At 36.4% G+C, this 14885-nt stretch overlaps 1 long non-coding RNA gene across 5 annotated transcripts in view; it reads left to right on the forward strand.

Annotated features, from left to right (window-relative positions):
* The window catches only part of LOC106510217, a 42391-nt gene continuing 38160 nt past the window's right edge, over nt 10655-14885 (forward strand). For 2 of the 5 annotated variants that reach the window (XR_002343552.1, XR_001308502.2), the window contains exon 1: nt 10655-10953. This is a non-coding gene — a long non-coding RNA (uncharacterized LOC106510217). The remainder of the gene's footprint in view (nt 10954-14885) is intronic. The other 3 variants (XR_002343553.1, XR_002343555.1, XR_002343554.1) reach the window with 2 other exon arrangements.

Consider the following 14885-nt stretch of genomic DNA (forward strand, 5'->3'; position numbering starts at 1 on the left):
AACCATTGCAGTCTTCTCATCTCTGACCTCAGACATCAAGGAGACAAGTCATCCAACTTGTGCACGTCTGAATGTCCAACCCATAAAGTTGTAAGCATAATAAAGTGATAACTGTTTTATGTTACTAAACTTTGGGATTTGTTTTTCAGCCAAAGATCTCCAACTAAACTTAAATCAGAAAGGTCCTTGAAGAATTTCATTCTTTGCTACATAATTTTTTTAAGAATTTATCTTTGGATAAACCATTTTGCAAAAGTCAAGAGAAACATAAATTACCTTCTGAAATCAGAAGATGCACTGTAATGCTGTCAGTCATGTTTAATAGTGAATGTGTTGACTATCCTTTCTTTCTGTTTTTTGCTTTATGTGAGCATATTTTGCACTTTAAAAAATTTAGAGCCTCTTTTAAATATATTTACTTTTCTTATGTATAAGAGACATTATTATTTTAATAATATTATTTCACAGATAGTAGAATGAAAATGTATCAGAATGGTAATGGATCACAAAATAAGTTTCAAAGAGAATTCAGTCAGGGTTAGAGACGGCAAGTTGGAGCTGGGACATATTCTCAAGAATATATCTTTATTGGCATTGTTTGGTCTCTCATGTGCAATTTTTAATTTACAAAGTACTCCTTACCTGAAACTTTTTCCCCTTCATCTTTCCTTATGTCCAACTTATCATTTCTTGAATACTCAGAAGTACGATATTCTTTACATTCAGAATGCTTCTCTGAAATTATGCATATCTTTTTTAGCACATTAAAAAAACTTTAATATCTGTGTCAAAAATGATAGGAAAAAACCCCACTAGATGTCATTTATGTCCTTTGCAGTGGCTTATGGCAATTAATGATGTAGCTAGAGAATTTCACATAAGTTTATGTTCAATAAACTTGAGTTAGACATTGTCATTCAGAAATAAATGCTTTAGATATGCCTAGGGTAGCTATGCTCATTCAAAAATAAAAAAATTCAACTTGGATTATGCAGCTATTTTTGAAATGAGAGAAATTCAGTTAAAGGAATTCCCAAATAACCTTTATGCTTCCAGAGTGATAAAAGATGATTAACTCTTAAGAGTCCTCCTGACTGAAAGTAAGCAAACCATTTATAAAAACTTGGGCTTCATAGTAAGTTACAGTTTGAATATTAGTAATAATACCTGCAGGAATTCTTACACATGGCAGGTCACTTTAATATGTAGCTTAGGCCATCATCATTAACATCCTTTCTAAGGATATACATTCTAAGAATGCCTATTTTCGAAGAAATAAAGTTATATCCTTATCAAGGAATTCTTGGCCCCTCAGAGAATGTAAACACATAACATTATTTAAGCCTCACCATACCCAGGAATGGGTATACTACATCAAGTTTAAAGGTATGGAAAACCAAGAATAATAATAGTTGAGTCCTATATACATAAGCAATAGTTTAAGTGCTTTATATCTATTAGCTTATTTAATTCTTAGAACAACCATATGAGGTAGTGTTATTTTCTTCAATTTATAGATGAGTCAAATGAGTCCAAAAGAGTTCAAGTATATTTTACAAAGTCATCTAGTCAAGTAGTAAATATGGAATTTAAAGCAAATCAGACTTGTTTCTCAATCTGTATTCTTAATATTATGCTCTAAAATTACTAAGGTCTGTACTTAATTAGATCAGTTAAATCTTTCCTAAGAAAGATGAGTTTGCACTCAATTGTTCATCTGTCTTAAAATTAGGTAGATAACTTCTGAAACCCATACAATCTTCTCATCATTTTTACAGTGAATAGCTTTAAAGAAGAATTTTCCCTTGGCATTCAACTAGTTAAACATTACTGGGGAAAAAAATTGAACCCAGGCTCACTGACTTCACATCTTGAATCTCTATCACAGTACACTGTATTAAGAATCAAGTGTTAAGGACCTGTCCCTGACTTAAGAGCCATGAAGTAGTAGCTGATAGAACTTAATTCTGAGTCCTTTGGATTTAAATGCTCTTTTAAATTTATTTTTAAAACTACCCCACAAAAATCTTCTTTCCCCATTTTCCAATCTACTTCTTCATGCATATTTTGGTATGTCTTCCTAAATCATATGTGGCTTTAGTCTGGGATAAACTCCTTACTGGTTCCAAATTTTATACCTAAAATCCCCATTCCCCATGAAGTGCTGAACACAAGATGTTCTGGGAAATATATATTTCCTCAAAGATTCATTCCATAGAGATTAGATTATATGTGCAGCCCTCTGTTAACAGCCTCACTGACTTTCAAATACAAAATAAGTTAAAACTGTTGATTTTGCCTTCAGAAATCTCTGGAGTCTATTCTAGTCATTTTCACCACCACTCATCAAAGTTTCTGAGATGTAAACATGATATTTTTAATATCCTATCTAAAATTTTGTACTGGCTTCCCATTGCTCTTAAAATAACCTGACCAGGAGGCTTTCATATAGCGCAAGCCCAAGGTATCAACAAAACCTTTTTCATTATTTGTAAGGATCCCTAATGCCTTCTTTTTCTTTCTGCTTGAGATATACCAGTTGTCCTTCAGTCCTCTATACTATCTTTACTCTTTCCAGCCGCTTAATCCTCTTGTTAATTTTGCTAGGCAACTCCTACTCAGATTTCATTCCCAGTTTCTCTTCCAGTGGAAACCTATACTGGTCAATTTAAAGGTCTCTAGTTCCAGCTTACATCATGATAGCTGTATCACCTTCTTCACGAACAGAGTGTAAGCTCCATGAGGGCAACAACAGTGTCCCTTTTGCACATTGATAGACACCTAGACCCTGGCTGAGTGTATACCTCTGTATAATCAGGTCACTCAAGATGGTCCTTCTTTTGCTCTCTGTACATCCCCTGTTGGACCAGTCGCTGCCTTACCTACTCTCTACTCACCTGACTGACCTTCCCTCTTAACCATTGAGCCTAATTAGTAAATACCTACTTACTTGTGTTCCCCACTCCCCACAGCCCCAGTGATTTTTCTTATCTTTAGATCAGAATGCTACACTTGATAGTATATCAAAGGAAAGACAAAGACGTCTGCCCCATGAAGGTCACTGGCCCGAGGGGTTATGAGGGATTTGCCCTCCAACTGGTTTCCCTGTAGCCTCTGAGCCAACCTGACCCTAAAACTGATAACCCCTCCCACCGTCCCTCCCAGCAAAGATTGCTGCATGTTCTGCTTGCCATCCGCTGCACACTATGGGGTGTGTAGTTCTAGGAATTTGCTTAAGACATGTAAGGTTCCCCTCCGTATTAATTATAAATTGATGTCTCTGTCACTGACTCCAGGCTTTTTCTTAAATCTTGAGGATGGCTTGCAGGCCTGTGGGGTGCAGCCCAGAAACCTCAGAGTATGAACTCTGATTTTTGACAAAGATCAATATTCCTTGTTGGTACACTGATTCCAGCCACCTGGAAGTGACACTCATCATCTATCTGTGGCTTCAGAATGCTTGATAGGTCCTAATTCTACACAGTGCAAGCTTTTTATTTTTGTCACTTAACAAGTTATTTCTGAAATCTTTGGAGTTGCAGAAAAGGCAGTGTAGATAATTGTTCCCAGAAGTAGCTTCTTTTAGAGTCCCTGACTAAAACCCTCAGAGCTGTTTATGATACTAGACAGTAGTGTAATGCTACAATGCCCAACATCTAATGTACTCAGAGCATGGAAAACCTACAGTTTATTCCAAGAGTCATTACACCAAGCCTAGGCCTATCGTGTTCAGGCAATAATTTACTTTGAGGAAAGTAGAAGATGAAGATGTCTATCCCAACTATTAAAGCTATTCTACATCCCCCTTCTCTAATCACATGCTAGAAAAGTGGCTACCAATAACAGCAACAAATAAAAATTCAACAGTTTTAAGATGCTGGAAAAATATTAATTCAGATTTTGGAAGGTAAACAAAGCCCTTTTCCCCATCTGTGCAGGTCATAATTTTGGCAAAATAATATATCCAATTTGCACTTAAAAACAGAACACTATATGGCTTCTAAATGTGGGACTTTCAGGACTTCCAAAGAATAGGTATTTGCCACATGTTTGCATAATAAGAAGCGGTAAGAGAATTCATTCTCCCATACCCACTCTTACAAAGGCATTAATTCTCAAGGTTATGTATTTACATGTCCCTAAGAATAAAAGCCTTATTAAATTTTTCACTCTAGGTGCTCCACTTGCCTTGCCTTAATCCTGATCCTGCCTAAATAGCATCATCCAATGCTAACTTGAGCAGCTTATACACGTTATCTAATGGAATGAATACAAATAGAAATATTTCAGTTTGACATCTTTGAAATTATTTTTGAGTATAGGATCTTACTGTGTTTTACGATGATTGATAATATGAATAAGCTTTTTAAAAAGCATATTAAAAAGCAATAGAGGGAGTTCCCGTCGTGGCGCAGTGGTTAACGAATCCGACTAGGAACCATGAGGTTGCGGGGTTCGGTCCCTGCCCTTGCTCAGTGGGTTAACCATCCGGCGTTGCCGTGAGCTGTGGTGTAGGTTGCAGACGCGGCTCAGATCCCGCGTTGCTGTGGCTCTGGCGTAGGCCGGTGGCTACAGCTCCGATTCAACCCCTAGCCTGGGAACCTCCATATGCCGCGGGAGCGGCCCAAGAAATAGCAACAACAGCAACAACAACAGCAACAACAACAACAAAAAAAAAAGAAAAAAAAAAAAAAGAAAAGCAATAGAGTGATTTCTGCTTCCAAACCAAGATAGTGTAATAAGGATCCTATTTACCCTCCTACCTGAAACAATTAAAAACTAGAAAAAAATATGAAGCAAGAGTTTTCAAGACTTAGAACATCAGACAACAAAGGTAATGATCCCTGAAAAATGGGAAACAAATGAGTTATGGATTATGACTGCCTTTATAATTACTTGGAGAGTATTTGTTACAGAAGAATAAAGCCAAGCAGAACAAGGAAGAATCATTATATGGAGGAGAAAAGGCTTAGAGTACACAGACACCATGACACTAGAGTTCACAAGACATTCAGGGAGAAAGTGCTTGTTCCCACTAGCTAAAGAGGAAAACATATCCATGGAATATTGGGTGGATTACTGAAGGGTATCTTATCTTGGTAGTAATACAGTGACCAACCATCTAGATTGTGAAGAGAGGATTCTCTCAGGTTCTGACAGTGAAGATATAAGAAATAACCTCTGGTGGCCCTAGCTTGGTGGGTGGGGTCAGGGGGGTGGTAAGCATTCCCAAGCACAGTCACTGATTTCTCCAAAACAAAGACCTATTTTCAAGGGGAAAAGATTTCCACTGAAGACAAATTTGAAACTTTATATAGGCTGTAGGAAGGGAATTCCTCCTCACTCCAGCTCCTACAGTCTTCCAGTCTTTCCTAAGAAAAATATAATAAACAGGAAATTAGGCTCAAAGAACATAGAATAGGAACACTATAGAAGGAGAAAAGAGTAGGATCAAGATAAAAAAAAAAAAAATGAAAATAAAAGCTCATTCACTAGAGGCCAGACGGAAAACCATGCAAAATGCACAGCCTGAGTGGAAAGCCCACTAAGCAATTTAACTGAAGTAGATTACCCAGCACACCCTCTCTCTCACAATGTGACACATAGGCCATATCAACAAGACTCTAGTAGAATAACAATGGATTACATCTAAAAGAACTACAAGGCAAAGAAGAATCTCTTTAAGGTACTTTACAAAGAAAAAGCCCCCAAACCAAAACAACTTGTACAATTCAACAGTGAAAAAGCCAACAACCCAATTGAAAAATGGGCAAAAAACCTGAATAGACATTTTTCCAAAGATATACAGATGGCCAATAAGCACACAAAAAAGTGCTTAACATCACTGATTATTAGAGAAATGCAAATTATAACTACCATGAGGTACCACCTCACACCTGTCAGAATGGCCATCATTAACAAATCCACAAATAACAGATGTTGGAGAGGGTGCGGAGAAAAGGGAACCCTTCTACACTATTTGTGGGGATGTAAATTGATTCAACCACTAATGGAGAAACAGTATGGAGGTACCTCAGAAAACTAAATATAGAGCTACCATATGATCCAGCAAACACACTTTTGGTCATTTATCTGGACAAAACTTTCCTTGAAAAAGACACATGCACCTGTATGTTCATTGCAGTACTATTCACAGTGGCCAAGACATGGAAACAACCCCATTGTCCCTCAACAGATGATTGAATTAAGAAGAAGTGGTATGTATACACAACAGAATACTACTCAGCCATAAAAAAGAACAAAACAATGCCATTTGCAGCAATATGGATGCAACTAGAGATTATCATATTAAGTGAAGTCAGAGAGAGAAAGACAAATACCATATGATATCACTTATATCTGGAATCTAATATATGGCACAAATGAATCTTTCCACAGAAAAGAAATTCATGGACTTGGAGAACAGACTTCTGGTTGCCAAGGGGGAGGGAGTGGGATGGACTGGGAATCTGGGCTTAACAGATGCAAACTATTGCCTTTGGAATGGATGAGCAATGAGATCCTGCTGTATAGCACTGGGAACTCTATCTCAACACTTATGATGGAGCATGATGGAAGATAATGTGAGAAAAAGAATGTAAATATGTATGTGTGACTAGGTCACTTTGCTGTACAGTAGAAAATTGATAGAACACTGTAAACCAAGTATAATGGAAAAAATAAACATCATTAAAAAAAGAGAGAGAGACTAGGAGTGTTTGAAGCCTCAGGTATCTATAATTACAACAAATATTAAACACAACCTGACTCCAGCCAGATAAACATAAATCCTCACACTAAAGGCCTATTTACCTCAGTTCCAAATACGAAATACAACATTTCTGATTTTCAACAAACACAAAATATATCAAAAGGCAAGATAAGCACAGGCTAAAGAGACAAATCATTCATCAGAATCAGACTCAGATATGATACAGATTTTTGAATTATTAGACAGGAAATGTGAAATAACAAATTAATCTGTTAATGGATCTAATAAAATGTATATCACATGCAAGGAGAGATGGACAATATAATTAGAAAGACAGATGCTCTCAAAGAAAAGCTGGAAATCAAAAATGAAGAATACCCTTTGATGCCTCCTCAGTAGACCATCCCTAGCTGAGAAAAGAATCAGTGCATTTGAAGTACGTCAGTAGAAACTTCGCAAATGAAAATTCACAGAGGAGAAAAAAGAGTGAAAGCAATAACAGGAACTATAGAAATGGACAAATTAAAAGTTGTAGCAACACATAATTTAAATAACTAAAGGGGGAGAAATAGAAAAAGAAACAGAATATTTGAAGTAATAATGGCTGAGAAGTTTCCAAAACTAGCAATAAACATCAAACCACAGACCAGAAAGCTCAAACAATACCAAGGAGGATATATACTACAAATACCCACATCTAGACATATTATAGTAGATGGGAGTTGAATTCTATCCCTGAAAAAGAATGTTCAGGTCCTAATTCCAGTACATGTGAATGTGGTCTTACTCACAAATAGCATCTTTGTCGATGTGATCAAGTTAAGACAAAATCATATTGAATTAGGTTAAACACTAATGAAATAAATGGTGTTCTTATAAGACAAGGGAAGTTTGGGCATGCAGTCATAGAGGGAATAGTACCCTATGGAGACAGAGGAAGCACAAAAGGAGAATGGCCTGTGACTTTAGAGACAGAGATTAGAGTGATGCACTTGTAAATCAAGAGACACCAAGGGTTTCCAGTAACTACCAGATGCTAGGAAAAGGTAAGGAAAGATTGTTCCCTAGAACCTTCAGTGGAGCATGGCCATGTGCCAGTGATTTTAGAATTCTAGGCTCTAGAACTATGATGTAATAAATTTCTTTTGTTTAAAGGCATATTTTATGGTACTTTGTTATGGCAGATCTAAAAACTAATACATTAGCCAAACTTCTTTAAAACAACCACTAAAATTTTCTTCAAAGAAGTACAAATGGTAAAGTAAAAGAGGAGATAAAATGCAGCCATAAAAAAGCTAAATTAAAATCAGAGATAGCAAAAATGTGTGGCAGTAGAGAGAGGAAAAAAACTAATAAAATGAATAGAATAAAGTTATAAAATTACAAAGATGATAAATATTAATTCAACTATTTCAATAATGACTTTAAATATGAACAATTTAAACATTTGAATACTAGTAACTTTTTACTAATTAAAAACAGATTGCCAAAGTAGTTTTAAAAAAAAACCCAAATATTTTCTACAAGAAATCCACTTTAAATATAAAGACTCTGATAGGTCTTACAGGAGTACCATGCAAACTTTAATTAATGAAAGCTGGGGTAGCTATATTAATGTCAGAGAAGGCAGACCTTAGAAGAAAAAAATCATGGACAAAGAGGGGAATTCTATAATGATAGGTCAATTATCCAAGAAGACATGAAATCCTAAATGTTTATGCACCAAACAACAAAGAGAAAAAACAAATGAGGAAAAACTGATAGAACTGAAGAAAGAATTGTTACAGTTGGAAACTTCAATATTCCTCTGTCATGAATGCTGGATCAAACAGGCAGAAAATCAATAAGAATGACTATAATATCACTAAGTAGATCAACATGATAAATTGACATTTATAAAAGACAGAATAACATTCTTCTCAAGTTTGCAAGAAAAAGTAACAAGGTAGACCACATTCTAGGACAAAACACACATCTTAACAAAATTAAGAGAATGTGGATCATATCAAATATATTCTCAGTCTATAATGGAATCAAATAAGAAAATCAACTACATAAAGATAGCAAGAAAAAATCCCCAAATATTTGGAAAGCAAACAACAATCTTCTAAATAATACAAGGGTCAAAGAAGTCCCAAGAAGAATTTTAAAAAGTGTTTTGTATTAAATGATAATGAAAATACAATTTATCAAAATTTGTGGGGTACAGCAGAATCCCATAATCTTTAAGGATGTGGTGCTTAGAGGAAAATTTATAGCATTAAGTATATATTTTAGAAAATAAGAAATATATCAAATTAGTAAGCTAAGTTCCTATTTGAGGAATCTAGAAAAACAAGAGAAAATTAAACCTAAAGCTAACAAGGAAAAGGCAATAAATAAAGAACAATTTCAATTTTGATGAAATTGATAGAAGAAAAATAGAGAAAATCAACAAAAACAAAGGACATTTTTTGGAAAAAATAATAAAATTGATAAATTTCTAATGACTGACCAAGAAAAAAAGAAAGTACATAAATTACCAGCATTAAAAATTAAAATGGGTAGAGTTCTCTGGTGGTGTAACAGGTTAAGGATCTGGCAGTTTTGACTGCTGTGACTCAAGTTGCAGCTATGGTAGGGGTAGGATTCCTGGCCCAGAACTTCTGCATGCTGTGGGAGCAGCCAAAAAAAGAAAAGGAGAAAAAAATTAAAAGGAGTCATTCTTATACTGACCCCATGGCATTAAAATATCATAAATGGAATTCTTCAAAAAATTCAATGCCCACAAATCTGATAACTTAGATGAAATAGACCAATTTCCTGTAAGTTAAGTAATCTCTTAAGGAGGAATAGATAAGGTGAATAGCCTTAAAGATTTGAGTGAATAATATAAAATCTTTAAAAAAAAAATAGATCACTAGGCTCAGATGGTTTAACTTGTGAATTCAACCAAATATTTAAAATAAAAATAATATTAATTTCCCACATTATCTTCCGGAAAAGAGAAGGTCTGTGATACTTCCTGACTAATGCTTTGAGGTTAACATTATCCTAATATCCAAACCAGATAAAAACAGTATAAGAAAACTACAGACCAATATTCCTCAGGAACACAAGCAAAAAATGCTTAGCAAGATAGTATCAATTTAATCCAGCCAAAATGAAAAGGATAATAACTTATGGCCAGCAGGGTCACCCAGAATGCAAAGCTGATCCAATATTTATACATCAATCAATATAATCTATGATACTAATAAAGCTAATAAAAACTAGTAGTTAATAAAATTCAACACCCAATTATAAAAAACAAAACTGTCACCAAAAAAAAACCCACTATGAATTAAAAGGGGGTTCTTTAATCTAATAAAGGGTATATTTTAACAACCTACATCTAATGCGATACTTATTGGTTAGGCCTAAACACTTTTTTCCCCTAAGATCAAGCACAAAGCAACATATCTGATCTTTCCATTGCTGTTCAACATTATAATGGTCCTTCTAGCTGGTGCAACAAAGAAATAAAAGATAAATAAATAAAAGAAGGCAAACATGAAAATATGTAGCTTGTAAAGAAAAATAAAATTGCTCTCTTCATACACAGATGAGATAATTGCCTTTGTAGAAAATCTACAAAAATAATCCTGGAATTAATAGTGAAAAGGCATTCAAGATTGCAGGATACAAGTTTATCATTTAAAAAAGGCAATTGTTTTCTGTATACCAGCAATAAAAATTTTTACTTTAAAGTTAAAATAATACAATTTACTATAGTACCTTGTCATGAAACAGGTTTTTCCAATCTTCTTGCTTGATCAGCCACTGTTGCAAGACATGTTTTTCCAATCTTCTTGCTTGATTATCCACCCATAGCCCCTCCTCATGTGATCTCATCAAAAGAGTAAAATAAAAGCGGTGTGGTTTCTTGAGGCGGGGCTCTTGGTCCTAGAGACCTTGAGTCCCCCAGGTTCCCACCTTTACTGTCTCTGTCTCTGTGTTTTGCTTTGTGTTGGCATTTTGTTTGGGGTTGGTTTTTTTCCTTAAGTTCCACAGCACCCGTTCTTCAGCCCCATCCTGTTGACCTGGTCTCTCGGCAAGTGGCTCCCAAAGTGGGGCGGGCAAACAAGCAGCTATGAAGAATGAAGGACCATGACTACAGTGGGAAATTTTATTCATTGTAAGTGCTGTGGAGTCCTGAGAAGAAGGGAGGAATTTTGTGTGGCCACACTGAAGAAATCCTGCAGATACGTTCACTCTCTCAGGTATTTACGGGGTAACATGGGAAATAAGATAATTGCAGGAAACTATAATCCTTACATCTATTTGTTAGGACAACTCCTTAAAAAAGGGGGTGCAAAAATAAGTGAAAGTAAGCTTTGGGAACTTTTTCAGACTATTGAGAAACATTGTGATTGACTTCTTACATTAGAAACATTAGATTTAAAGATATGGGAAATGGTAGGTATGGAACTTAGGATATTGCATGATGAAGGTGTTTCAATTCCTGTGTCTATTTGGAGTACTTGGAGCTTAATTAAATCAGTTTTAGAACCTCTACAGACCACAGAGGACTTAGAGGAGGAAGAAGAATGGGAGTTTACACCTTTGTTGGAAGAACCTAAATATGCAGTCCCTGAACAAAATTATCAGAGAATATTTGGCTCCTGAGCCTTTGGCTCCAATTGTTGATTCTGATATTCCTCAATTGCCTCCTATTAGGAGTAAGGTGATGAGGACTCATCAAGTCTCTACTTCTAGGGTTGCAAAGAAAATGAGCGTTATTCCTGAACACCATCTATCATCCATTCAACAGGGGATATTACAGGCTTGAAGGGAAGGTGATTTGGATGCCATACATTTAGCCTTTCCAGTAACTGTCAGGGAGACAGTGGCTCCAGACATTGATCTCACCAACAATAATGGAGTTTATGAGTTCATTCATGAGCACTTTCCTTTCAAAATTCTTAAAGAATTAAAACAGGCTGTTCGAAACTATGGTGTTACTTCTCCCTTTACAAAAGGAATCATGCAGGGAGTAGCTGAAGGAAATCATATGATTCCTGCTGATTGGCATAACTTAACCCGTGCTGTGCTATCACCTGGCGAATATTTACAATTCTTGGTGGCAAGATCATGCCCAAATTACTGCTAATCATAATCAGGCTCAAAATCTTCTGATTAACAATGGAACAATTGTTAGGGATTGGTCCTTGGAATAATCCTCAAGATCAAATGAGAATGAATGATTTGGCTATTGAACAGATTAGACAGTGTTACTTAATGGCATGGGATAAAATTGAATCTAAGGGTCAAATAAGTACTTCTATTCAAAAGATCCTACAAGGCCCTAAGGAACCATATACTGAATTTCTAGCTCATTTACAAGAGGCATTAAAATGACAAATTACTAACTCTAAGGTGTTTGATACTATTTTTCAATTGTTAGCATATGAGAATGCAAATACTGATTGCAAAAAGGCCATAGGATTTTTTTTTTTTGTCTTTTTGTCATTTCTTGGGCCACTCCTGTGGCATATGGGGGTTCCCAGGCTAGGGGCCTAATCAGAGCTGTAGCTGCCAGCCTACACCAGAGCCACAGCAACGCAGGATCTGAGCCAGGTCTGCGGCCTATACCACAGCTCACGGCAACGCTGAATCATTAACCCGCTGAGCAAGGGCAGGGATTGAACCCCCAACCTCATGGTTCCTAGTCAGATTCGTTAACCACTGCGCCACGATGGGAACTCCAAGGACATAGGATTTTTAAAAGGAAAAGCTAAAATTGCTGAATATATTAAAGCCTGTCAGGGAGTGGGGACAGAGTCCTTTAAGGCCTCAATGCTAGCCCAAGCAATGGCCAATTTAAAGGTTAAAGACAAATTTTCAGAAAAGTGTTTTAATTGTGGCAAGACAGGACATACTAAAAAACAATGTCGTGCTCTTCTACAAGCCCGAACTTTCTTTCACAGAGCTTTGGCACCTTCTAGTAACAATATAAACAGCCCAAACTATGTCCAAGATATACTAAAGGAAATCACTGGGCTAACAAGTGCCAGTCCATCTTTCATAAAGATGGAACCCCCTTGTCGGAAGCCACCCTTGGGGCAAGCTTCCAGCCCTGTCAACCAAGGAAGTTTTCCCCATTCAGAATAGGAGCCAAACTCTCAACTGATGCAAGAGTCCCTGGGACTATGCTCTGCACGAGCATTCACCATCCCAGTAGATCTCCCTAGTTTACAGGATTTAATTCTCTTTCCTAGTGAAACTCCTACTTCTATTACAACTAAATTGGAAAATCTATTACCAACAGATATGGTAGGATTGATAATAGGAAGGGCAGGGCTAACAGAACAAGGAGTTTGAGTTCATACCGGGATACTGGATAATAATAGGGCATGATAAAGTACAAGTGATGGTTTCCACTGTGATTCCTTGGAAAATTAAAAAAGGGGATTGGATTGCTCAAATCTTAATTTTACCTAGAGTACAGAAGAATAAAGAGAGGAATAATTTTAGACAGAAGGGATTCAATACCACAGGAGGAGCGGAAGTGTTTTTATCAGAAAGGGTCCTAGAGGAATGACCCACTTGTCAAGTTATCATAAATGGGAAGTCTTTTAGAGGAATGATTGATACTGGGGATGATGTTTCAATCATTAGCCATTTACATTGGCCAGACACCTGGCCTCTTCACCCAGCCAATATTGAAGTCACTGGGTTAGGAAAAGCAGAGAGCCTCAAAAAGAGTGCCCAATGGCTTAATTGTGATGGACCAGGTGGGCAGCCAGCTAGATTGAAACCTTACATTGCTCAACTTCCTATCAATCTATGGGGAAGAGATTTATTACAACAGTGGCATGCAGAAATATACTTACTACCAGTGGATCAATATAGTCGTCAAAGCCAAAAAATGTTACAGAAACAGGGTTACATTCCTGGACTGGGGTTAGGGCGATATCATCAGGGGAGAGTGGACCTGTTGAATCTGAGATTAAAATGGACAAATCTGGTTTGGGATATCGGCCTTTTCATTAGTGGCCACTGCTTATAAAAATAATTATGCTTCTCCTGAACCTATTCAATTAAATTGAACTACAGAAAAGCCGGTTTGGGTTGATCAGTGGCCTCTTTCTTCAGAAAAATTAAAGGTTTTAAATAATCTTGTCCAAGAACAATTAGAGAAGGGCCATATAGAAGAATCCTTTATTCCTTGGAATTTTCTGCTATACAGAAAAAAATCAGGAAAATGGAGATTGTTAACATATTTAAGAGGAGTAAATGCTGTAATTCAGCCTATGGGTGCCCTTCAACCAGGCCTCCCATCTCCTAGTATGATACCAGCTGACTGGTTGTTAATTATCCTGGACTTAAAAGACTGCTTTTTCACAATTCCTTTACACCCAGAAGATAAGGAAAAATTTGCTTTTCAGTGCCAGTGGTAAATAATATAGCCCCTAGAAAGCGTTATCAATGGAAGGTCCTGCCTCAAGGTATGTTAAACAGCCCTACCTTGTGTCAGTATTATGTGGCTTCAGTTGTTGACCCAGTCCAAAGACAATTTCCTATATGCTATATTGTTCATTATATGGATGATATACTTTGTGCTGCACCCTCTCAGGAGCAGCTCACTGAAGTTTTTCAATGCTTGCAATTCTGTCTAAAAGGAGGAGGATTGATTATTGCTCCTGAAAAGATTCAAATGAAAAGTCCATATCAATATCTGGGAACTGTGGTTGAATGTACCACTGTTCACCCTCAAAAGGTAGAATTGAGAAGAGATCAAATTTCTACATTAAATGATTTACAAAAACTGTTAGGAGATATTAATTGGCTCTGACTTTAATTGGCTCTGACCTATTTGGGGATTCCTACATATGAATTGTCAAATCTTTTCTCCTTACTTAGGGGAGATTCTAAATTAAACAGCCCCCGCTCTCTAACTGCAGAAGTGGAAGAGGAACTAGAAAAGATTGAAAGTAAAATACAAAATTCCCAACTAAGTCAGGTCAATCTAAAACAGCCCATTCAGTTAGTAATTATACCCTCTCCTCATTCTCCCACAGGAATATTGATACAATTAGAAAATAGTCTCGAGTGGCTTTTTCTTCCCAATAATGTCACAAAATCTTTGTCTCCGTACCTGGACCTGATGGCACAATTTATTCTAAAAGGTCGTACTCGTTGTGTAAAAATG

The sequence above is a fragment of the Sus scrofa genome, chromosome 4 (assembly GCF_000003025.6).
Source record: "Sus scrofa isolate TJ Tabasco breed Duroc chromosome 4, Sscrofa11.1, whole genome shotgun sequence".
Classification (NCBI taxonomy): domain Eukaryota; kingdom Metazoa; phylum Chordata; class Mammalia; order Artiodactyla; family Suidae; genus Sus; species Sus scrofa.